At 46.4% G+C, this 23,643-nt stretch overlaps 1 long non-coding RNA gene across 5 annotated transcripts in view; it reads left to right on the top strand.

Annotated features, from left to right (window-relative positions):
* Positions 1-773: 773 nt before the first annotated feature.
* Positions 774-23,643, top strand: part of LOC140391583 (uncharacterized) — a 204,084-nt gene continuing 181,214 nt past the window's right edge. For 4 of the 5 annotated variants that reach the window (XR_011935118.1, XR_011935119.1, XR_011935120.1 and 1 more), the window contains exon 1: positions 774-936. This is a non-coding gene — a long non-coding RNA (uncharacterized lncRNA). Of the gene's footprint in view, positions 937-23,105; positions 23,214-23,643 lie in introns of those variants that run through there. The other variant, XR_011935121.1, reaches the window with a different exon arrangement.

The following is a 23,643-nucleotide window of genomic DNA, read 5'->3' as shown; positions in this document are numbered from 1 at the left end:
TCAGCATCAGTTTTGCTGTCGTAAAAGTCCACGAATCCTACGCCAGCATCAACACTTAGTCCCAGAAACGGAGAATCCCGCCGTTTGTGTTCCATAATAAAATCTGTACTTCAAGAACGTAGCAAAAGAATCATTAAATTCTAGGGAACAAAAGCCATTTTCCCCTCCTTTATCCCTATGCTCCCTGAATTCTGTGTTACAGAATTCTATTCTGACACTTTAAGATTGGCGTTATCATATAAAACAGTAGTGATAATAGAATTCATAATCAATTGGAAAAATTGACCACAATTAATGGTAATAAAATTGAAAGCATATTGAAAAGCTTGGGACGGGATTCTCTATCCCATCACACCCATTTTCTCGTGCGGCGCGCCCCCACTCGCAGCGGGATCATCCGTCCTGCCAACCTGCCAATGGGGTTTCCCATTATGGGCACCCCCACACTGTTAGGAAATCCAAGGACATGTGTGCGCTGCCGGCGAAACGGAGGATCCCACCGTTGGAGAATCCAGCCGATGGTGTTTTGTTTTTCTCCCAGAGTTTAGTTGCACTTTAAAGGATGGCTTTGCAGTGAACTGTATGTTAATGTAACTGAAATTCCGTGCTGTTTGACCCCTGTACTCTCAAGTTACAAGCTAAACCATCCCATTACCATTCAGGTGAAATACTGCGTATAGTTGACCAATTAATTCATTGCGACAAAGAGACAGGTTGAAGTTCGGTCAGATGGACTGAGGAAATCATGTTTTGCAAAACATCAAAATAGACAGGTCCAACCTCAAATGTCAGATGACAGCTGTTACAATGTTGTGGTTTTAAACAAGGTATTCTGTGTCTCTCGTGTCAACATTATAGCAATTGTGCTAGAGAATCTGCCTGGATATTTACCCAGCGGAACATAACAACTCTGAAACAGCAGGTCCAGGATTTGGGGTAAGGATATTTGAGGTAGACTACAGAGTAGTGAAGGTATATTGATTGGCTAATTAGCTCAATTCCATGCACATTATAATTCAGCGGATTACATTGAGTCACCAACACATGATAAAATGATGTTGCTGGATCCAATTCACTGAGCCATTTGTGAGTAAATTAATGTGTTCAATTTTTGGAGTTTGAGTTTAACACAATTAAATCAATTCACTAGGTTCCATTCAGTCAGTCACAAACAACAGAATGAAGTGTTTTTTGTTTGTACTGAGCTCGCTATGTAGAATTGAACAAATTCACTGGATCCTGTTAATCGAACAGAAATGGATCAAACAATGAGGAACATAGTTGCAGATTTCACAAAGGCATAACACACTGGTAAAAACGGCAGACAAATCACAGAAGAAATTTAATGCAGAGAAGTGTGAAATAATACATTTTGACAGGAAGAATGAGGACAGGGAATGTAAACACAACAGTACAATTTTGAACATGGTACAGGAACAAAGACCGAGGGTCGTCTAAGTAATTTGATTCAGCCATGTAATGGCCCAGATTTCTTCTGCTCTCTGGTTGGGTCCACTGAGTTGGGAGATTACCCACCTCAGCAAATCTAACCTTTAAAAATGTCCAGCTACAGGTTGGTTATTTGATTTGGGGGGGGGGGGGGGGGGGGGGGGGGGTACGGGCTAAACAATTAATCTGGGCAGATGGCCCCCAAAGGTGCCCGGGATACTACTGTGTTTTTAAAAAATCTTTCAAAATAGAATAAAAAACAGTCCTACAACCCTCAGTCCTCGCCACCTCACTCCCCAACAAATTCCAAAAAGCCTATCCATGCCAACCTATGCCAACCAATGCTCCCACCTACTGCCATGGCACCTATGTCCCTTATGCCATCCCATGCTCCTCTACCACCTACCATCACCCCCTTACACCCTATGCAAACTTAGTGCCCCTTATTCATCCTCCATTGCCCGATATCCAATGCCAAATTAGTGCCAACTTATGTCAACCCATGTCCCCCACCATTTGCCCTTACTCCTTGCATGCCAACTCACCTAGTGGGCGTGATTCTCTGATCCTGAGGCTAAGTGTTGACGCCGTCGTAAACGCCATTGCGTTTTACGACGGCATCAACAGGCCCCCAGGAGCAGCGATTCTGAGCCCTACAGGAGGCCAGAACGGCACTGGAGCAACCCACGCTGCTCCAGCTGCCGATAGCAGCGTCAAATGGGCACCTCGGGTCTGCACATGTGCGCTGCGACCGACACGATTGAGTGCATGCGCGGTGGCTTCCTTCTCCGCACCGTCCCTGACACAACATGGCGGAGGGCTACAGGGACCGGAGCGGAGCAAAAGAGGTACCCAGCCTGAGAAGCCGGCCCGCCGATTGGTAGGCCCCGATCGCGGGACAGGCCACAGCGGAGGGCTCCCCCCCGGGGTCGGACACACCCTTCCCCCCCCATCAGGTCGCCCCCGAAAGGATGCATACCGAGGTCCCGCCGGGTAAGACCACATGTGGACAGTGCCGGCAGAACTCGGATTTCTTTTGCGACCACTCGGCCTATCTGTTCGCGCCCGGCCCGGTGTGGGCTGAGAGAATCCCGCCCAGTATCTTTGGATCGTTTCTTCATAGCATTAGCACTTGCTGGGCAGCTTTTAAGGTTTGACACTTCTGGAAAGGTTTGATGGCTAGACAGCACTAGCATGATAGCTGGATTATTCCTTGATAGTTGGACAGTTCCTCTACAGTTCCATGACAGCTGGACTGTTCATTGGCAGCTGGGCAGCTCAGTTATAGCTCTTTGATGGCTGCACAGCTCCTTGACAGCTGGACAATTATATGACAGTTAGACCATAAGACATAGGAGCAGAATTAGGCCACTTGACCCATCAAGTCTGCTCTGCCATTTGATCATGGAGCTCTGGACAGCTTTTACAGGTAATTGACAGCTGGACAGCTATTTCGTAGTTTTTTGACAGCTTTCTAGTTCCAATCAATTGTATGTAAAAAAGTGCAGACCCAGTATCGTTTCAGGTTTCTAGCAAAGGGTGTGCTGGGCACTCACTGTTTTCAGAATAAGGGAGCGGTTCATTTACTTCAGCAAGCAGGAGAGAGAGAGATACTTCCTTTCACTTCCAAGGTCCAAACACTTCAGCTAAGTTCTCTCAGAAAGATTCACGCAAAGGGGCGGCACAGTGGCACGGTGGTTAGCACTGTTGCCTCACGGCACTGAGGACCAAGGTTCAATCCCGGCCCCGTGTCACTGTCCATGTGGAGTTTGCACATTCTCCCCATATCTGCATGGATCTCACCCCCCAACAACCCAAAGATGTGCAGGATAAGTGGATTGGACATGTTAAATTGCCTCTCAATTGGAAAAAAAAAATTGGGTACGTTAAACTTATGAAAAAAAAGAAAGCATCAAGCAGGAAGCAATCAAGCAGGAAGCAGAACACTGTCCCTGACCAACCCACTGGTTGCCAATTAACCAATTGAACTGGATCCCTACAAAGGTGGTTCCTAAGATCCATGGGCCAATAATAAAATAAAACAAAAGAAATGTGAACAAAGGAAATATACAGGAAGGACTTTTACTGTGACGAAAAACGATTCAGTAAACTTCATCCCACACAAATCCTACATCTTCTTTTTCCCTGCTACTCACCCACAAAGTAACATTTGCTGCTCGTGTTCTTACCATGGTGTTTTTGCCTTTCGAATCTGCATTTTTGCTCACGATTCTCAAGGTCCATGTGCCACAGGCACAAATTCAGCTTATGAAAAAATTCAGACGTTCTGAGAGCACAGTAGGAGCAGTGAGGGTATTCACTCACTGTATCTATTTTGCACATGTATAAATATATTTTGCTGCTGTGTGTCAAAGTCTCATCTGGTGAATGGTTCTTCCAGCTGATGCAATTCTCTGGCACCATCCAAATGTAAAAGATGTCCCCCCTCCCCCGCCCAGTTATCTTTCATCGTGTTCCACAGGTCGCTGCTGCCTCGCTCAATCTCAGTTCAATCAATCACCTTTATTTCCACAGAAGCAACATGAACAAAGCTAGTTGCTCTGTCAACAAGGTGGTTGGACAATTTACACATCAGACTTGCAGAAGAAGAGTTTTGTTTATTATCTTAATGCTGCTGGACTGAAGCCTGTTCTCTGTGGATGTGATAGGTTTTAAAGGCGACTTGCTTTGGAGTTGTCCCAACCAGGTGCACTTTTCAATTCCTTCCATTTAATTGCTGCCAGGTTTGGGCGTGGACTATAGTTTAAGTAATATTCGGGGACCGTAGCCTTTCATGGCAGCCTCCAGCATTACGTAGTGAATGTGTTTATGGTTAAACATTACATCTGTAATATTTCCCACTCTCCACCTGCATGATGCACAGCAATGGACCTAGGTGACTCCTGAAATGTCTGCTAGATGGCCTAGGTATGTGAAAAGCCTCGGTGCTGGTCTTTTACATGTGAGGATGACCGTTTGCACCTGAAGTTCTGCCTAGTTTGATTTGACATAATCGCTGTACTAGCTATGGGAAGGGCAATTGACATGGTTAACTGATTGTGATAGTACCAGCAGTGTCCTTGTCTTCCTTATGCATATCTTAATCTGCTAGAATGGAAATGTGGTGGCTTCTAATGGGATGAGAGCAAAGCTCCAGTACATCTGTTGTGTGGTCTTTTATGATCAAAAAAGTGACTAAGTAATGCACTAATGGAGTGTTGAGACTGACTGGGCCACCTCACTCCCATGTGGCAATGTTGGATGTGAATTTGGGAAGCTCCCGATGAAGGCTGGGACAATAGAATCTCCACAGTACAGAAGGAGGCCAATTAGCCCATTGAGCCTGCACTGACCCTCTGAAAGAGCACTCTACCTGGGCCCATTCCCCCAAAGGGCGACCCGCACAACCCCACCTAACCTACACATCTCTGGACATTAAGGGGCAATTTAGCATGGCCAATCCACCTAACCTGCACATCTTTGGACTGTGGGAGGAAACTGGAGCACCCGGAGGAAACCCATACAGACTCGGGGAGGATGTGCAGACTCCACACAGTCACACAAGGCTGGAATTGAACCCGGGTTCCTGACATCGTGCAAATCACTGTGTCACAGTGCCGTCCCACTTGTCAATAATTGTGCTGCTGAAGGTAAGCACAATTTGTCCACACAAGGGTAAGCTAACTCACAAGCTCCCATGCCTGATTGAGAGTGAGAGATCACTCTACCCTAAAGAGTGACCTCATGTTGAGTCTCAGTGCCAGGATTTGGCCAGAACATTGTTCCTGCATGACAGACGGCCTTTGGAGAGATGCTGCAGTCTGGTTTCAGGTCAGCCCTCAGTCAGTCAGGCGAGATTGCGATTGGCCTCCTTGAGGCACCTTGCAATATGTTTGCAGTGCTGTTGCTGCCTCTTGATGGCTGTCATATGCAGTGAAATGTTGATGTGATGATCAAAAGAGCTTCACCATGACTACCTGCTTCATAATGAGCATTGGTGGAGTTCCTAACCTATTGCAGAATGGTCACGTATTCCACAGGCTGCCAAGCTTCCAAGGTTGAGGCCATCACCAAGCAAGATTGTGACTACACTTTCTGAGATTGATGTCCTTTCTTGGTGTTGAGGATAGCAAAGAAGGTCTTAATATCTACCCTGTATCAAGGGGACACATGAAATGGATTTGTATGAGTCAGTCATCTTCATTGCTCTGGAACCTTTTGGCTAGAAGGGTCTCAAGGGCATGTCTGCTGCATCTGCCCCATGCAATGGCCTCTTCCTGTCTGGGTGACACCATCCTGGTCCTCTTTGGTGTCATTCAATCCAGTGTCCTCCTAATCGGAGCAGATGTGCAGCTCCTCCATCTCTTGATGTGGCAACTCATACCCCTTGGAAAGAGAGGTTGTGTAGAGCACAGCATAACCACAGTGATTCGGGACACCCACTTGGGAGACTGTTGGAAAGTGCCACCTAACTCTGCTTTGTGTCTGTGGAAAATCAATTCAGATACATGATTGAAACTTATTGTGCAATGATTACCTTCCATCCCTAAGCTAGGTAGCCATTGTGAAGCCCTTGGACTTCCCTCATTCCAGATGTTCATCCCTAGGTCTTCCCATGCAGCTGTAGCGTGGCGTTAAGAGTCGCTGGTAGCTAGATTTTCTGACTCCCTTAGCCCCAGCCATGACAGCGCATTTACAGAGGGAGTTGGATCCGGCGGAGTACAGCCAGACGCTATCATCCCCACTCAGTCAGGCCGCCTTCTGTTTAGTACAGTAGAACCTAGTCATGCACTAATATAATGAATGCAATTTATAAGAGCCATATAAAGCTTGAACCTCTCAAATGAATGTCTACACTTGTCTGGAGCATGAGGCCCGTGGGCTCTTTGTAGGATCCTTCTGTTCTGTTCAGGCTCCGCTGTGAGGGACAATCATTCCCAGGCTACATTTAGTCCGAGGCTCTAATGGATTCTCACAAAAATGCACACTGTGAGTTAAGGTGCCCAAATCTCTCAGCTGGCAATTGAGACTTTCTGAACCTTGTTCAGATGGTCTGAAGCAGAAATTATTCGGGTGCTCCTTTAATTTTCCCAAAAGTGCAGCAGTCAATGCCTCCCCTAGCGCATTCTGTCCAAGGTTTTTTTTTAACTGCGGAATTACATTGGCTGTCGAACTGCTGCTGCTCTGATTCTATTATGAGACCAGATCCCAACCAATTCAACAGCCAATGTAATTATGCAGTTTAAAAAATAATGGGGCAGGAATTCCCAGGAGGCAAATGTGTGAGGGACCAATCACGCCCTGCACACCATGCTATGCGACTGACACAGCACACATAGGCTAGACCAAGGCAGGCTTGCCAGACATGGTACAAAATTCCCCAGCAATGCCTTTAATTTTTGGACTGATTGATGATTGGACATGACCTGGATTGTGTCAGCCATACCCCCCTCCATCATCCTCCTGTCCCCAGCCATGTGTCTCTGTCCACATTCTCCTCCTGGGCTCCAGTCAGCCACCTAGTCTAGCATGTGCCTTCCACCCCCCTTCCCTTGCCTCTGTCCACTCATCCACCGACCAGTCAAACGTCTGCCTTCCCCCACTCTTCCTTCCATGCTGTTCCTGCCCGAGCAGCATTGGCACAGAGTCGTAGCAGCTGTGAGGGCAGCGCAGTGAATGGTTGGTGAAAGTCAGGAGTGAAGTGCAATTCACCAGCTGAGCGCCACTTATATCCGGTCATGAATCAGATTGGTGTAACCAGTCGCCGGCAGTTCAACCAGATTTGGAGTGTGGACATGATGCCGGTGGGCTGGGTTTTTAATGAGATGCAAATGCATGCAAATGTAGCTCCCAGCAAGGAGGAACAGGAAACCCAGTCTGCCATGGAAGTGTCTCAGGAAAAATGGCAATTTGTTTACCTGCTGGCGGAAAACTGACTTTTGGCCTCACTCCGAATATCTGCTCCCACCCACCACGATTCCCACCATTGGTCAACCCGGAAAGACCCGCCCATTGTCAGGAAGCTAAGGTACTGATTGACATATGAACATTTTGTAAGGTGAACCTCTGCCTAGCAACCGACTAAATGCACAATCTGACTTTTTGGAACACTGGTAGCAAGAGACCATACCTGCCATCCACGATCAAGATCAAACACTTGTAATCCCAACAATGCTGAAGTAATGAGGCAGAAAGTTGTCTCCTCCTTAATTTTCCATTGGGCATCAGAAAAACTGGGGACGGGACCTCCACGGGTGTCTCCCTCGGGGCAGAGAGGACAACAAACGTAGGTACATACCATTTCTTCCCATGCAGCAGGATTTACAAGTCTGGGAATTCTGGGCTAAGAAAAGAAGCCAAAATGCTCTCAGACCACTACAGCTCAGGCAAACTGCTCCAGAAATTGTTTTACAACATTTCCAAAATGGCCACTAGAGTCATAATTCTCTGCTTCCTTGGTGGGTGAGGATGGTGAATGGAGAAGTTGGCACTCTGTTTTGGGCTGGCCAGCGGCCTCTGAATTTGTGGGGTCCTGAATAGGAGTGTGCCCACAATATTGAAATTCCACTCCTGGAGGACCCTTCCTCTAACCTCACCAAACTTTGATGATGACAGGAGCGAAGTTCTATGGTCAGCATGATTACATTGTCATTCTTGGGCTAAATCACTCAAAATGGTTGTTTACACTCTTTATTTGGCTGTTCTTCTAATTTCCACTGAAATTATTGTGGGTGACTATGTGAAACCTCGTGGAGCTTTGTGGCCACACTGTTTTATTGATACCCAGCGCTGAGTTCGAATGGCCTTGAGCTAACTTCGGGTTTCTCTCAAGTGTGATTTCCTCCCCTTCTGGCAAAAATAGGACCTGTCAGAAATGGGGGTGGGACTTCCTAATGAGGGCCACACCTGTCATTTTTAAACATCTGCAGTGTCCCCAAGACACTTCAAAAATTCTGGCCTTAATGTTTCATCCTACATACCTGACAGAGGTATTCTGTAAATTAATAATGTTTCAAATGGCAGATTTTGATCACATTAATAAAAAGTACCTTTACTTTAGTCTGGTGTATTAGTTGCCTGTTAAGTAAATCTATGCAGATGTTAATTTGTTGCAGTTAAACATGTGAAATCTGGTCCTACGATTCTTTTTGTCAGTATGTGGAAAATACATCTTCCTTTAAAAATGTTATTGGTCTCTACGGGAATCGTGACACACTGCACCTCGATTTTCTGACTGACAATTTCCTGACTTCTAAGCCCAACTCTTCAATCTGCACTTGCAGCAAGACCCTGGGGGTGAAATTGCTGAAAACACAAGATGGGTCAATAGTGAAATAGCAACATCTTCTCCACGTCCCCCTGACCTGTGCCAGTCTTTTCATTTTTGAATAGATTTTATGATTGTGGAATTGTATAATAGCTTCTTTCAATGTTTGAACCATCCTCCCTCTTATTTTTTCTTGAAATTTTCCTTCCCTAACATCTCAACTAGTCTGTTTCCTCTTACAATGTTCCTGACCCAAAATCTCTCTTCCTAATTACTGTAAGCAAATATTTTTGTCCATTCATGCTCCGCAGCATTTTATCATTTGTTCTTTTCTTCTGTCCAGCTGATCCTTTCCATTCCATCATTCCAAACGAGCTACCGATTCACTGTCAGACCATTGTAAGCTCCTCGCATTGACCAATTACAAGCTCTACTGTCCTACAATTTTGTAGCTGTTGCAAGGAAATAATCCATAAGAGTGATTTGTTATGTTGTAGGTGTAACATAAGCGGCTTCCTTGTGGTGCACTTGACAAAGGAAGGTTCAGACGTGGAGATAACTTCAACACGTTTATTAAACTATTTACACTTCTATTACTCGGGGTCGACACGACTGCTAATCCTACTATAGCTACCCAGACTGACGAACCAGTTGTTGCAATCCACGTGGTGGCTGTAATATTGAATCAATCCTGTCTCTGTGCTCACTGACTGCCTCCACTGGAAAGAGGCAGATCATGTGTATGGTGTCCTTTATATATGGGTTGGTGTAATGCCCCCCTGTGGTCGTGTCACCTCCTTGTGTATTGTGAATGTCCATTGGTCGTATCCTATCTATCTGATCTATTGGTTGAGTGTGTGTGTGTGATGTCACTGGTGCTCCCTCTAGTGTCTAGCTAGCCTACATGCATTTACATTGATGCACATCACCATATCCCCCCTTTTCTATATGTTCATATTTTCAGTACACTTTAAGAAAATTGAACAAACAAAAGGCAGATAAGGAAAGGTATATACAAGTCATGGGAACAGTGATCAAACAATAAGTCCAAATCATTCGTGTGAGTCCATAAACCATCAATCATCATGGTCAAATATCTCTCTTGGTTATGAACGCCATCAACGTCCCTGTGCCACAGGAACCAAGAAGTGGTAAAATCGCTTCGCTGTCTGATTTGGAGACTTTTTCTTTTTCCAATGTTTGTGATGGTGCTGTCGGATGGCATCTTGTAGCTGATAAGGTGTTGACGTTGAAGAGATACCATCAACAGTATCATTCGAGGTCATGGATGTGCCATATGTTGAAGTTGGATAAGACTGTACATACTGGTTCTGGCCACGTGCTGTGCAGGAAGGGTGATCCTGCTGAGAACCGTTGAAACTTGTTGAATTGGAAACAGAATTGCTGCTCGCATAAATACCTGGTGATGGTGTGAACCTAGAACCTTGCATCTGATAGGAATATGCCATCTGGCCAGGCTGGGGTGCAGCAAATCCTGGGCTGTAACTAAGACATCCAGTCTGTAATGCAGATTGCGCTTGCGGTAGTTCTCCTTCGGTCTTGATTCCATTAGTGGGCAATGCGTAGTGCTGGCCTGTTTGAGAATATGCTGCATAGACTGCTGGCTGCTGCATACCTGAATACTGGGTTTGTCCAGCATGAGCTGTCATTGGCTGCACTGCTAGTGTGGAACAAATGTGTGGATATAGCTGTGGTGAATATTAGTGTATTCCTCTTGGATTGTAGCCGCTGCATGTTATTACTGACCCAGTGTAATTGTTAAGTGATCCATCTCCTGTCGTTGTGGCATCTGCTGTCACCCTGAGCGTGCCATCACTGAGGTTGCGGCACTCCCTTTCTGGAGTAAAGTCCGGCTTACGTGAATCAGAGTCGGCGTTTGGTTGCTCCCCATCTGGAGTCTGGTCTGTTTTAACTGAGTCAGTGTTGGTTTGTTGATGCTCCCCGTCCGGAGTCTTAGCAGGTTCACTGGAGTCAGCTGAGATTTCTTGAAGCTGCACGTCTGGAGTCGGAACATGCAGGAATGCATTGACTTGTGGAGAGGTTCGAGCGAATGAGGGTGGAAGTATCATGGTGTCACCGGAGTCACCAGTGGTCTCACAGTGATCGTCGAGTGCCTCTGTACACACTAACTGAGGTCTGTCACTTTGCACATCTTGCATGGGAAGTGGGATGCTGTCGTCACTCGTCTCACATACCGTGGGTAGAGCCTCAGTAGCTGCTTGTTGTTCACTTGGGTTGGGTAAATTGTCAGAGTCTTCATTTGATGGCGCAAACAATGTGGGTGGGCTGTCATTGTCTTTCTGTTGACCTTCATTTGGGCTTGGACTGCCATCGTTGCTTTGTTCTTCACTGTAGCATGAGAGACCGTCATGGTCATCCTGCTGTGCACTGGAGCGTGGTAGACTGTCATAGTCTTCTTGCTGTTTACTTGAGCATGGCAGACTTGCATCATCTGCTGCTAGTTGGTCAGAGGAGGTTGCTAGACCCTCGTGGTCTTGTTCGTGCAAGGACTGCGCTCTGGAGTCTTGCGGTTCTGCTATCATGGAGTCTGTCCACGAGCTCGCTGTGGAGGCTTGTGACACTGGAGTCACTTCTTGTTCATGCTAGGACTGCGGTGTGGAGTCTTGCATGTCTTCTTTCATAGAGTCGGGAACCCTGAGCGGTGCGTGGACCATGCTCTGTGTGGCAGCAGGCCGCTCTCTGTGGGCTTGTACCGCTCTCTGTCTCTTGGTTTCAGGCTGCAGCATCATCCTGCACTCACGAGTTGGGCTGTCATATCTGCTGGGCTGAAGATCCTCAAATCCGAAGAGCGAATCCGCGTCTGCGTCGGATTCAATACGGGGGTCGCCAATGTGCAACACGTCTAGTTGCGGTTCGGATTTGGTACTGGGGTAGCCTCCCAAGGTGAAAGGTTCGTCCGAGTCGTAGTCTTCTCGGACATTATCATCACTGTTTGCGTCGGAGCTGGCATTGGGCTCACGAGGTCCAGAGAAAATGTAAAGGTCGGTATCGAAGTATTCAAGGTCGGAATCATCAGTTTGGGCATAGGTAACTGCTTGTTGCAGGGCTCTTCGGAGGTTAATTTAATTTCCTGGTTCAATTTGAGGCATTGTGCTGTCATTCCAGGTGAAGGAAGGTTGTTTTACAGCTTTAAAAGATTTTTTCTTGGATTTGGGACATTTCCCCTTTAAATGGGCGTGGTCCGGGGCCTCTGACATCATGACGCATGTGATGTAGCACGTAGGAAGTGATTACGCATGTGCAGATCGCTGTTCCTTTACTGATGGCCATTTTCGTGATTGCGCATGCGCGGCGTCTTGCGCATGCGCAAACGGACCTTCCCATTCTGTGCGCTTCTCACGCAACTGCGCAAGTGCAGTCCCTGTAGAAAGATGGCCGCCGACCAAAATCGTTCTCTGCTCTGGGATTTCAGCCTCGTGGTGAGCACTGGCGCTTCTCTTACCTTTTCTTGCTGGTTGGTGTGTGTTTTCCTCACAGTATTAGCTGAATTTGTCCAGGACTGCCTGGAAGTCGTTCCTGATTTGCCCCTTTGAGAACTTGAATTTTAAAAAGATTTCTTCTGCTCTGGCAGCGGCGATGGTGAGGAGAAGCTCTGTTTTTCAGGATCGGCCACTTCTTCTAGTTCGGATGCCACCATGAAGAATTCAAACCTTTGCCGGAATGCCCGCCAGTTTTCGCAGAGATCGCTGTGGCACTGGAGCTGCTACGGAACTCGGATCTCGAACATCTTGTCTGGGTATCGTTGCTGGTTGTCACTGTACGCTGAGGTATTGCTATGTTGATTGAAACAGTTCACTGCTCGTACCATGATTTGTTGTGTTTTAGGTGTAACATAAGCGGCTTCCTTGTGGTGCACTTGGCAATGGAAGGTTCAGACGTGGAGAAAACTTCAACACGTTTATTAAACTATTTACACTTCTATTACTCGGGTTCGACACTACTGCTAATCCTACTATCGCTACCAAGACTGACTAACCAGTTGCTGCAATCCACGTGGTGGGTGCAATATTGAATCAACCCTGTCTCTGTACTCACTGACTATCTCCACTGAAAAGAGGCAGATCATGTGTGTGGTGTCCTTTATGTATGGGTTGATGTAATGCCCCACTGTGGTCGTGTCACCTCCTTGTGTATCGTGAATGTCCATTGGTCATATCCTATCTATCTGATCTATTGGTTGAGTGTGTGTGTGATGTCATTGGTGCTCCCTCCAGTGTCTAGCTAGCCTACATGCATTTACATTGATGCACATCACCACAAACAGGACACACGTAACAGCTTGTGGCACATCATTCACAGAACAATAGGTTAGTGTGGGATAAATTAGTTAAGCCTCTAAAACCAGCCCAGGGATCACAATGCCAATTAACCCGAGTTGTTGAATGTAATGCAGTTAGGATGCCAGCCTCATGCTGCCTGTTCACTTCTGTGATTTCTGGTTGTAGCCAGAACTGAAGATACTGTTGAGTGGCTGCATGCATCAGCAGGGGGCCCAAGATTGACATTTGCTGGCACTACTTAAAGCTATCATGTCCAGCTTAAAGCCAGACAGCACCTCTGAGGAGGAAGGAGATTTGAGGCTGCACAATGTGCGAGGAGACCGATGGGAGCTGAATCTGACCTGGGAAAGACTGAAGAGTGGCTGAATTTTCCAAGCAGACAAGGGGCTGTGGGCAACGCTTCTGTGACAAGCAGAAAAACATAGAACGGTTCAAAACAAGAGAAAAAGGTACCATTGCCCAAACAAGCAATCACAGCATAAGCTCCTGTATGTCAATGTGAAGCACCCGTTCAGTTGCTATGATGTATATATAAAGAGGCATGGCTTCCTTGATTAATCAACCTCTCCAGGGAATGGTGAATTGGGGAAACATTCACTCAAACTGCGCTTTGCAATCTGTTAACAAATTAATCTAACAGGTACTGCGCACTTTAGGAGACTTTCCACACTGTTTACTGTTATGGGCCAGGGGTTAGAGAACCCCAAAGTGTATCATGGAATTCACCTGACCCACAACTTTTAATAGATTGTGGTATAGGGAGCACATGGCCCACTCTACAGGTGTGATACAGCAGAAATGGAAAAGTAATTTTTAAAGCAAAACAATGTTTATTCTATGAACTCAAGTTAACCTTTTTAAAACATACAGTGAACATCCTAGCAACCATCAATTCAAATACAATCCCCAAAGAATATGACACTAAGTAATCCTTAATAACTTCCCAAACAACACCCAGAAGACAGAAGAAACACCTTTTAACAGAAGCACATCAGGTTTACATTCACTACTGAGAACATTTATAATTCTGAATTCACCAAATGATCAAGAGATAGTCTTTTCATGGCAGAGAGATCAACAGTACACCTGCTCTGTCTGGCTTCAGCTCCAACACTGAAAATGAAACTAAAACACACCCTGCAGCAAACAGCCTAAAACAAAAGTAAAAAGCTGACAGACAGCCCAGCTCCACCCACAGTCTGACATCTGTGTAATATGAGCAGCCAAATATTTCTTAAAGCAACATTCTCATGACATTATGCATGGGCTTGAGACAACACAAATGGAGTGATAGCTGTGTGTAAGAGCATTAGTGCTTCACTATAGCCATGCTGGCAGCACATGTAACACTAAGGCATTGACAGAATCAAGAGACCAACATAACAAGTGAGGTAAATAAAGAATGATGTGAGTCACCCATGTATCTTGGCCATTTTGGTCAAGTCTTTGCATTTTGAGATAATACAATACTGTTTTATTCCTGCACTAGGTTATTACTTAAAAGGTTGGGGATTGAAATGTCATGAACTGCCTCAGACCACCCCCTCCATAATTATCATGAGAGATGGTCTCTTGGAGTGTTTTTTTGTGTGGACAGGTTGGACAACTTCAGCCTGATTGCATTGAAGTTTAGAAGAATGAGGTGATCTTATTGAAAAATATAAGATTCTGAAGAGACTTGTGATGGTGTATGATAAGAGAATGTTTTCCCTTGTACAGTAAGAAGTCTTACAACACCAGGTTAAAGTCCAACAGTTTTGTTTCAAATCACTAGCTTTCGGAGCGCTCCTTCCTCAGGTGATGTGCATCAGGTGATTTAAAACAAACCTGTTGGACTTTAACCTGGTGTTATAAGACTTCTTACTGTGCTCACCCCAATCCAACACCGGCATCTCCACATCGTGGTTTCCCCTTGTGGAAGAGTCCAGAACTAAGGGACCCCATTTAAAAATAAGTGGACTCCCATTTAAGATGAAGGTGAGGAGAAGTTTGTTCACTCAGAGGGTCGTGAGTAGGTGGAACTCTCCCTTCCCCCACCCCAGTGAGTGATAGAAGCAAGGACATGGGATATTTTCAAGGTAGAGGTAGATAGACTAACCAAGGGAGCTAAAGTGTAGAGGGTGTAAGTAGGAAAGGGCATTGAGACCACAATTCGATCAGCTATGACCTTATTGAATGACAGAGCTGGGTTGAGGGGCCGAATGGCTTATTCCTGTTCCAAATTTGTATTTCCATACGTATGTTTGTAACAAGCCATCCATTTCAGCATTGTTGAAGTTCGGTGTGCTCCCTTCTGCAAATCTGTTGTGTCTTATAACTTTTCACCTTTTTATGCTCCTTCTGCTGTCTCATCTTAAATATCTTAAGAGCCGTTAAATCATGTCGGAGCATTAGATTTTTCATTCCTACAGGCAATGGTACCTAATCATTGGTGGTTTTCCTGCCAGAGCCTGCCAATAATTACAGAAAGGACTGTCCCCAGGAGCGTTTTCACTATACTCCCACTGATGGATCGAGCTATCAAAAATCAGGGCTTGAATGTCAACTGCTGCCATTACTTCTCTGGGGCAAGTGATTACTGCTTTGTGCATTTTTCACACTGGAACATTGTTTATAAATGTGTGATTTGTGGCTTTGCACATCTTCAATGCTAATGTGATTAGCTCCTAACTAGTGCTTGGCAGTGCCTCATTGATAAACAAAATTCTGTGAATCCGAATATGGCTCCAGGCTACACTTTTTATTTGGTTTGAAGTGAGACATGTACCTGCTATCCTTGCGCTCTGGCTTCATTATGGAACTTAATATTTAATGTTAACATTTATCAGAATGCAAAACAACCTGGGCATGGCAATTGATTGGGAAGCCAGCAACATGACCGTCCCTCTGGATAAATCTGTTGTACCGGTACGCGTATCAGTTTCTCACACAATCTTTCCTCAGGTGTATTCCGTCCAATGTATCACAAACTCTCAGCAGTCCTATTAACCGTAATGGAACAAACTGATTTCTTCATATATCTGTAGTGGGAGAGAAATTAACTACTTAACCTTAATAATTTTGCGGAGGCAATCTTTTTGTCGTCTGTGGGAATGGTACCAAAAGCATTTGAATTCTCAGGTATGGTGTTCATTGGATAGACAGTGATTACCGGTGATTTATTTGGCTGCAGGGTCATCACAGCCAAGTACCATTGTGCGCTCGCTCAACATTCATTTGTTGCACTTTCCATGAGGAGTGGTGAAGGAGTAATCAGGGATATGATCCCAGCATGGTTTCACCCCTCCACACTGCAGTGGCTGCAGCGCTGAACTAAAGGAGAGATTATAGGATTAATTCAGTAATTGGAGTACTTCAGTGATGCTGTTGAACTCTGTCAGGTTGTTCAAGTGCTTCAAGGGGACCTCCATGTTCAGGACAAAAAGGAGTGAGGGTAAAGAGAAATGAATGCTGCTATCTGAAACTGAGGAAGGACAGTTTGCCAAATCCTTTCTCAGCAGTTTAGGGAAAACAAATCTTTGCAAACCCAACCCTTAACCGAGATTTCTGGACAGTGAAATCAACCATTTCCTGGTTTGGTAAGTGATTGTGACGACTTCCAGCTGTTTTAGACAAGGTCTAGTGCAGGCGTAGTGCAAATAATGGCAACTATGCAAGATTACTTCATTCCTTTATAATTTTCTTATTCATTTATGGGATGTGGATGTCACTGGCTAGGCCAGCATTTATTGCTCATCCCTAATTGCCCTTGAGCAGGTGGTAGTGAACTGTCTTCTTGAATTGCTGCAGTCCACGTGGTGTACGTACACCCACACTGCAGGTAGGAAGGGAGATCCAGGACTTTCACTCTGTGACAGTGAAGGAAGGGCAATATATTTCCAAGTCAACATATTGAGTGACTTGGAGGGGAACCTCCAGTTGGTGGTATTCTCATGTATCTACTGCCCTTGTATTTCTAGATGGTAGTGGATGTGGGTTTGGGGTGTGCTGCTTCCTTAGTACATCTTGTAGATGGTGCACACTACTGCTACTGTGTGTTGGTGGTGGAGGGAATTAATGTTGGTGGAAAAGGTGTCAATTAAGCAGGCTGCTTTGTCCTGGAATGTTTCAAGCTTCCTGAGTGTTGTTGGAGCTCCATACAGACAAGTGGAGAGCATTCCACCACACTCCTTACTTGTACCTTGTAGATTCTGGACAGACTTTGGGGAGTCAGGAGGTGAGTTACTAGATGCTTCTGACCTGCTCTTGTAGCCACAGGATTGATATTGCTAGTCCAGTTCAGCTCCTGGTCAATGATAACCCCCAGGATGTTGAAAATAGGGGATTCAGCGATGGTACTGCTGTTGAATGTCAAGGAGCGATTTTTAGATTCTTCCTTGTTGGAGATGGTCATTACCTGGAACTTGTGTGGCATGAATGTAACTTGCCACTTGTCAGTCCAAGCCGAGTTATTGTCCACGTCTTGTTCCATTTCGACGTGGACTGCTTCATTATCTGTGGAGTTGCGAATGGTGCTGAACATTTTTCAATCATCAGTGAACCTCCACTTCTGATCTTATGATGGAAGGGAGGTCATTAATGAAGCAGCTGAAGATGGGTAGGCCTGGGGCATGACCCTGAGAAACTCCTTTATTGATGTCCAGGAACTGAGATGATTGACCTTCAACCACCAAAACCATCTTCCTTTGCGCGAGGAGTGACTTCAATCAGCGGACGATGTTCCCCCGATTCTCATTGACTCCAGTTATGCTGAGGTTCCTTGATGTCACACTGGGTCAAATGCTGCCTTAATGTCGAGGGCAGTAACTCTCACCTCACCTCTGGAATTCAACTCTTTTGTCCATGTTTGAAGAAAGGCTGTAGTGAGGCCAGGGGCTGAGTGGCTCTGGTGGCACCCAAACTGATCGTTGTTGAGCAGCTTATCGCTAAGCAAGTACCATTTGACAGCACTATTAATGTCCCCGTATTTCACTTTACTGATGATTGAAATTAGACTGATGGGGCAGTAATTGTCTGGGTTGGATTTGTCCTGCTATCAGTTGACTAGTCATACCTGGGCAATTTTTCACATTGCAGGGTACCTGCCAGTCATAGTTGTACTGGAATAGCTTGGCTAGGGTAATGGCAAGTTCTGGAGCAGAAGTCTTCAGTACTGTTACTGTTACATAGCCTTTGCAGTATCTGGTGCCTTCTGAAGGATTGCTGAGTTTAGACATGATCTGTCGATTGTTGAATCAAATGGCTCTGTCTATTACTTGCTGCTTATTCTGTTTTGGCACACAAATAGTCGTGTGTTGTAGCTTCATCGCGTTCACACCCCATTTTTAGGTATGCCTGGTGCTGAATTCCTGCACTCTTCATTGAACAAGGGTTGGTCCCCTGGCTTCATAGTTGAGTGAGGAATATGCCAGGACCATGAGGTTACAGATTGTGGTTGAGTACAGTTTTGCTGCTGCTAATGAATGGATGCCTCATGGATGCGCAGTCTTTAGTTGTTTGATCTGTTTGAAGTCTATCCCTGAGCCAGCCCCCCCCCCCCCCCCCCCCCCCCCGCCCCCCGAATTAGTGTCAGGACAAGGTTGTTGAATCTCGGGAGAGAACTCTCACGAGATTTGCGCCACTCGAAATGCTTCATGAGGTTTAACAAATTCTCGTGAGACATTCTGATCTAGATCTTACCCATACTGGGCCTGATCCAGATCTGCATATTTAAATGAGCTATTAGACTTAATTAAATATACATTCAACGGATTCTCCCAGCGGCCGCGCTTGGGAGATCTCGCCAGGGCGCCGTTTAGTACTGGTTTCCACAAATGTGGACCAGTCGTAATGGCACCTTGGTGGGGGAAGTGCCTCCCAGGCCACAAGTGACCCTCGAATGGTCTGGGAAAGGGAAAGGGGGCACCCTGGCACTTCCTCTGACACCCAGGCACCTTGACTTTGTCAGCCTTGCACTCTGGAAGTGCCACCAGACTGGCAAATGCACTGCCAGGGTGTCAGCGTGGCATTGCCAGGGTGTCACATTGGCAATGCAAGGGATTGGGCCTGGGAGCGGCCTGACAAGGTGAAGCGGATGAGCGGGTATTCCTGGGGTCTCCCCGAGGTGGGGAGAGGATGGAGGGGTGGGGGGGGGGGGTCAAACAGGGGCGGGGTGCTGAAAGGGGGGGTTGAGGTCGGGGCAGCCTTCCTAAATGGCGTCCTGATCTGTGAGGAACCTTTGACCCTGAAGTGTGGGCATGGCGGAGAGAAACTCCCTGAGGCCAAAAAAAATTAAAATGCCGTTGAATAGCGGGGTGGTTCTCACCGCTACAGTGGCTGGGATCACCCCACTAAACGCACCCAAAACTGGGTGTAGATTTGTTTCAGGTTGAATCCGGCCCAGTATTCTATTTTATGAAGCACATTTCAGTAAAATATTTATTTGCTTCAAATAAAGTCATCTTGAAATTAATCAAGGTTGAGCTTATTTTGGGACGTTTCCAATTATTGTTTAACAGCAGCAATAACAGAGAGTGGTGTTAAAACTGGTTGAAAACTGGAAGGTAAACTAAATTATTTCGGTTTCTGCTGTAATTCCTGTTTCTCGTCTCCAAAATCTGAGAGATTGAAATTGGGAACTGAAATGGGTAACATTTGAAATGTCTGCTGTTGCTTATGAAGATTTTTAAAAATAAATTGGTCCTGAGAGAAAGATATAATAGTTTTCACTGGGAACAATTGGAAATAAGCAGGGAGAAATGAGTTTACTCTTTGAACAAATGTTATCAACATCCTGGGGGTTGCCATTGACCAGAGACTGAACTGGACGAGCCATATAAATATAAGTGGTGGGATGCTCCATCCGGCTGCGCCCCATTTCTGCCTCACCCTGCCGGCGGGATGCTCCGTTACGCCGACTGGTCAATGGGGCTTCTCATTGTGTGGCAGCCCCACACCATCAGGACCCCCCCCCCCGGGCTGCTGGCAAAACGGAGCATCCCACCAGCGGAGAATCCCGCCCATGGTTACAATTGAGCACGTGAGAGGCTGAGCAATATCTTCAAAGAGTAATTGACCTCCTGACACGCTAAAGCTTGTCCACCATTCACAAAGCCTCTCCACCATTCACAAAGCCTCTCCACCATTCACAAAGCCTCTCCACCATTCACAAAGCCTGTCCACCATTCACAAAACCTCTCCACCATTAACAAAGCCTCTCCACCATTCACAAAGCCTGTCCACCATTCACAAAGCCTGTCCACCATTCACAAAGCCTCTCCACCATTCACAAAACCTCTCCACCATTCACAAAACCTCTCCACCATTCACAAAGCCTGTCCACCATTCACAAAGCCTGTCCACCATTCACAAAGCCTCTCCACCATTCACAAAGCCTCTCCACCATTCACAAAACCTCTCCACCATTCACAAAGCCTGTCCACCATTCACAAAGCCTCTCCACCATTCACAAAGCCTGTCCACCATTCACAAAGCCTGTCCACCATTCACAAAGCCTGTCCACCATTCACAAAGCCTCTCCACCATTCACAAAGCCTGTCCACCATTCACAAAGCCTCTCCACCATTCACAAAGCCTCTCCACCATTCACAAAACCTCTCCACCATTCACAAAGCCTGTCCACCATTCACAAAGCCTGTCCACCATTCACAAAGCCTCTCCACCATTCACAAAGCCTGTCCACCATTCACAAAGCCTGTCCACCATTCACAAAGCCTCTCCACCATTCACAAAGCCTCTCCACCATTCACAAAGCCTCTCCACCATTCACAAAGCCTCTCCACCATTCACAAAACCTCTCCACCATTCACAAAGCCTCTCCACCATTCACAAGGCACAAGATAGGAGTGTGATGGGATACTCTACATCTCCCCGGATGGGTACAGCTCCATCCAACACTCAAGAAGATCGACACTATCTAGGACAAAGCAGCCCACTCGATTGACACCCACATCCACCGCCGGAACCTTCAACGCACAGTGGCAGCCGTGTGTACTGCACAACTCACCAAGGCTCTTTCGACAGAATCCAGAAAAGCACCTAGAATGACAAGGCCAACAGATGCATGGGAATATCAACACCTGCCAGATCCCTTCTAAACCACACCATCCTGACTTGGAATTACATAATTGTTCCTTCACTGGGTCAAACACCTGCAATTCCCTTGCAAATAGCACTGTAGGTGTACCCCCATCACATGAACTGGAATTTTTAAAATTCTGCTGCCCTGCTGTGCTATAGCACTGTTGTTTCACAGCGCCAGGGTCCCAGGTTCGATTCCTGGCTTGGGTCACTGTATGTGCAGAGTCTGAACGTTCTCCCTGTGTCTGCGTGGGTTTCCTCCGGGTACTCCGGTTTCCTCCCATAAGTCCCGAAAGACGTGCTGTTAGGTCATTTGGACATTCTGAATTCTCCCTCAGTGTACCCGGACAGGTGCCGGAATGTGGCGACAAGAGGCTTTTCACAGTAACTTCATTGCAGTGTTAATGTAAGCCTACTTGTGACAATAAAGGTTATTATTATTACTCGCAGCCAGAAAAAAGAACAGGGAACAACAGTGCTACAGGCACTGTAAATAGATTTGCTTCCATTGCAATGTTCAGTTATTGGCTTCATTAATATAGCATTCGTAGAGGTTGTTTTGCATTTCAATGGCTCTTTTTGCAGTCAAGAAAATCTGAACATCTCAAATCTCAGTGCACACAAAGCACACACACTTTTAAAAAATCTTGAATTGCAGTTTATTCTTTGTTTCCAATTTCAAATGGAGAGGCTGATTACTCACATCGAAGCTAATTGTTCTCAATGCTATTGTCGACGAATCAGTTTGTTTAAAATGCAGAATTGACTGCATCAGCGAATTGGGATGTACAAATTTCACTGTTTTCCTAAATTTCTTCTTCATTGTCAAGTGCAGAATTAATGTCCTTGGCCATTACTTGACAAATTAAGTGGCTATTAAGATACTTGAGAGGTGTGAAAACAGCAATTTGCAGCAGAGTCCTAATTGACGGTGGGCTGGATTCTCCGATTCTGGGGATATGTCCCCACTCCGGCGTGGGAACGGTGGCGTTTGACGCCAGAAAAACTGCCGCAAAATGGCCACCAGTTCCTCGTTTTGCTGGGGGCTAGCAGGAAGGCAGCATAGTGCACCCGGCTCTAGCCGCCAATACGCCCCGGAGAATTGCTGGGGCCGCGGCCATGCATGCGCACGGCGGTGGCCTGCAGCGGCCGCACCGCACAACATGGCGGCGGCCGCTCGCGGACCCGGCCTGCGAAATAGTCCCCCCACTTCGGACGGTTCGCACGACCTGAACCACCCCGCCCCTCCACAGGGCCCCGAATAATGTTTCCCCCCCCCACCCGCTGATCGGCTCACCCCTGACTGTGGTGGCTCTGGACCGAGTCCGCAGCAGCCACGCCGAGTTCCCGACGGGTGAGATCGCGAGAGACCCATGCCTTCGAGGACTCAGCCGGTCAGGGCGGAGCATTGGGGGCAGGCCTCAGGCAATGTCCTGAGGCCATCGATACGAGCATTGCGAAAGCGGCGCCGCCCCCGATTTCGTCAGCAATTTGGGTCCTCCGCAGAATTCAGCCCCACGTTTCTGTGAGCAAGGCTGTAAAAAACACTATGGTGTTAAAAACCCAGCTTCCAAAGGTGGGAATAACATCACAGGTTCAAAGACGTAGTGGAGAAAGAAAGAAATGAGAGAGAGAGAGAGAGAATACACATGCTTGTAATATAGTAAAGCGTGAGGAGAGTGAGAGGAATGTGCACAAAATAAAGGAGGGTCCAGGAAAGTCAGGAGTTGGAACTTCAAAATCAGGAAAAATAAATTAAATGATGTCAAAGGGCAGCAAGTAGGTGATTACTTGCTGACTAATTTTGCCCTTTAAGCTGTGGAGGGTATCAAACTGAGAGCTGGGGATCCATAACTTACTAAACTAGGGGCTGAATTTTGTTGGGGTCAGGAGGGGGTGGCAGGATGCACCTGGGGATGATGTCGCACCTCCAATCAAATGTATGGAAATTCTCTTTTTCCCAACAGCACCACCAGAAGCAGTGGCCACTGTTGGGACTGCTTCCAGTGTGAAGGTGTTCAGCAACAAAGCCTGGACTTTAAGGGACCAAAGCAACAAGCAGAAGGAGGGAGCCAGACCGGTCAGGGCTGGAGGAGGTAAACACTGATATGAGGAGTCATTGTGGGTGGAATCTATGATTGGCACAGGGACCAGTAAAGGAAATGGCCCCACCCCACACTTGACTGGCCATCTTTGAGCATGGAAACCTGCACACTTGACAACAGACTTACCTGCCATATGTAAAATCCCAGTGATGGTTGAAGAGGCTCTTAATAGGCCATTACCTGACCAGTTAAGGGGCTTAATTATTCCATGGGGCTGGGGGCAGGGAGTGGCAATGTCCGCTCCTGGCCTTCACCCTTGCTGCTGGTAAAAATAAAAACTTTTTTGTTAATTTTTTTTTTCAATTAAGGGGCAATTTAGCGTGGTCAATCCACCTACCCTGCATATCTTTGGGCTGTGGGGGTGAGACCCACGCAGACACGGAGAGAATGTGCAAACTCCACATTGGCAGTGACCCAGGGC

The sequence above is a fragment of the Scyliorhinus torazame genome, chromosome 15 (assembly GCF_047496885.1).
Source record: "Scyliorhinus torazame isolate Kashiwa2021f chromosome 15, sScyTor2.1, whole genome shotgun sequence".
NCBI lineage: Eukaryota > Metazoa > Chordata > Chondrichthyes > Carcharhiniformes > Scyliorhinidae > Scyliorhinus > Scyliorhinus torazame.
Note: the sequence above shows the minus strand (reverse complement) of the source record. Positions and strands in the feature narration are given on the sequence as shown.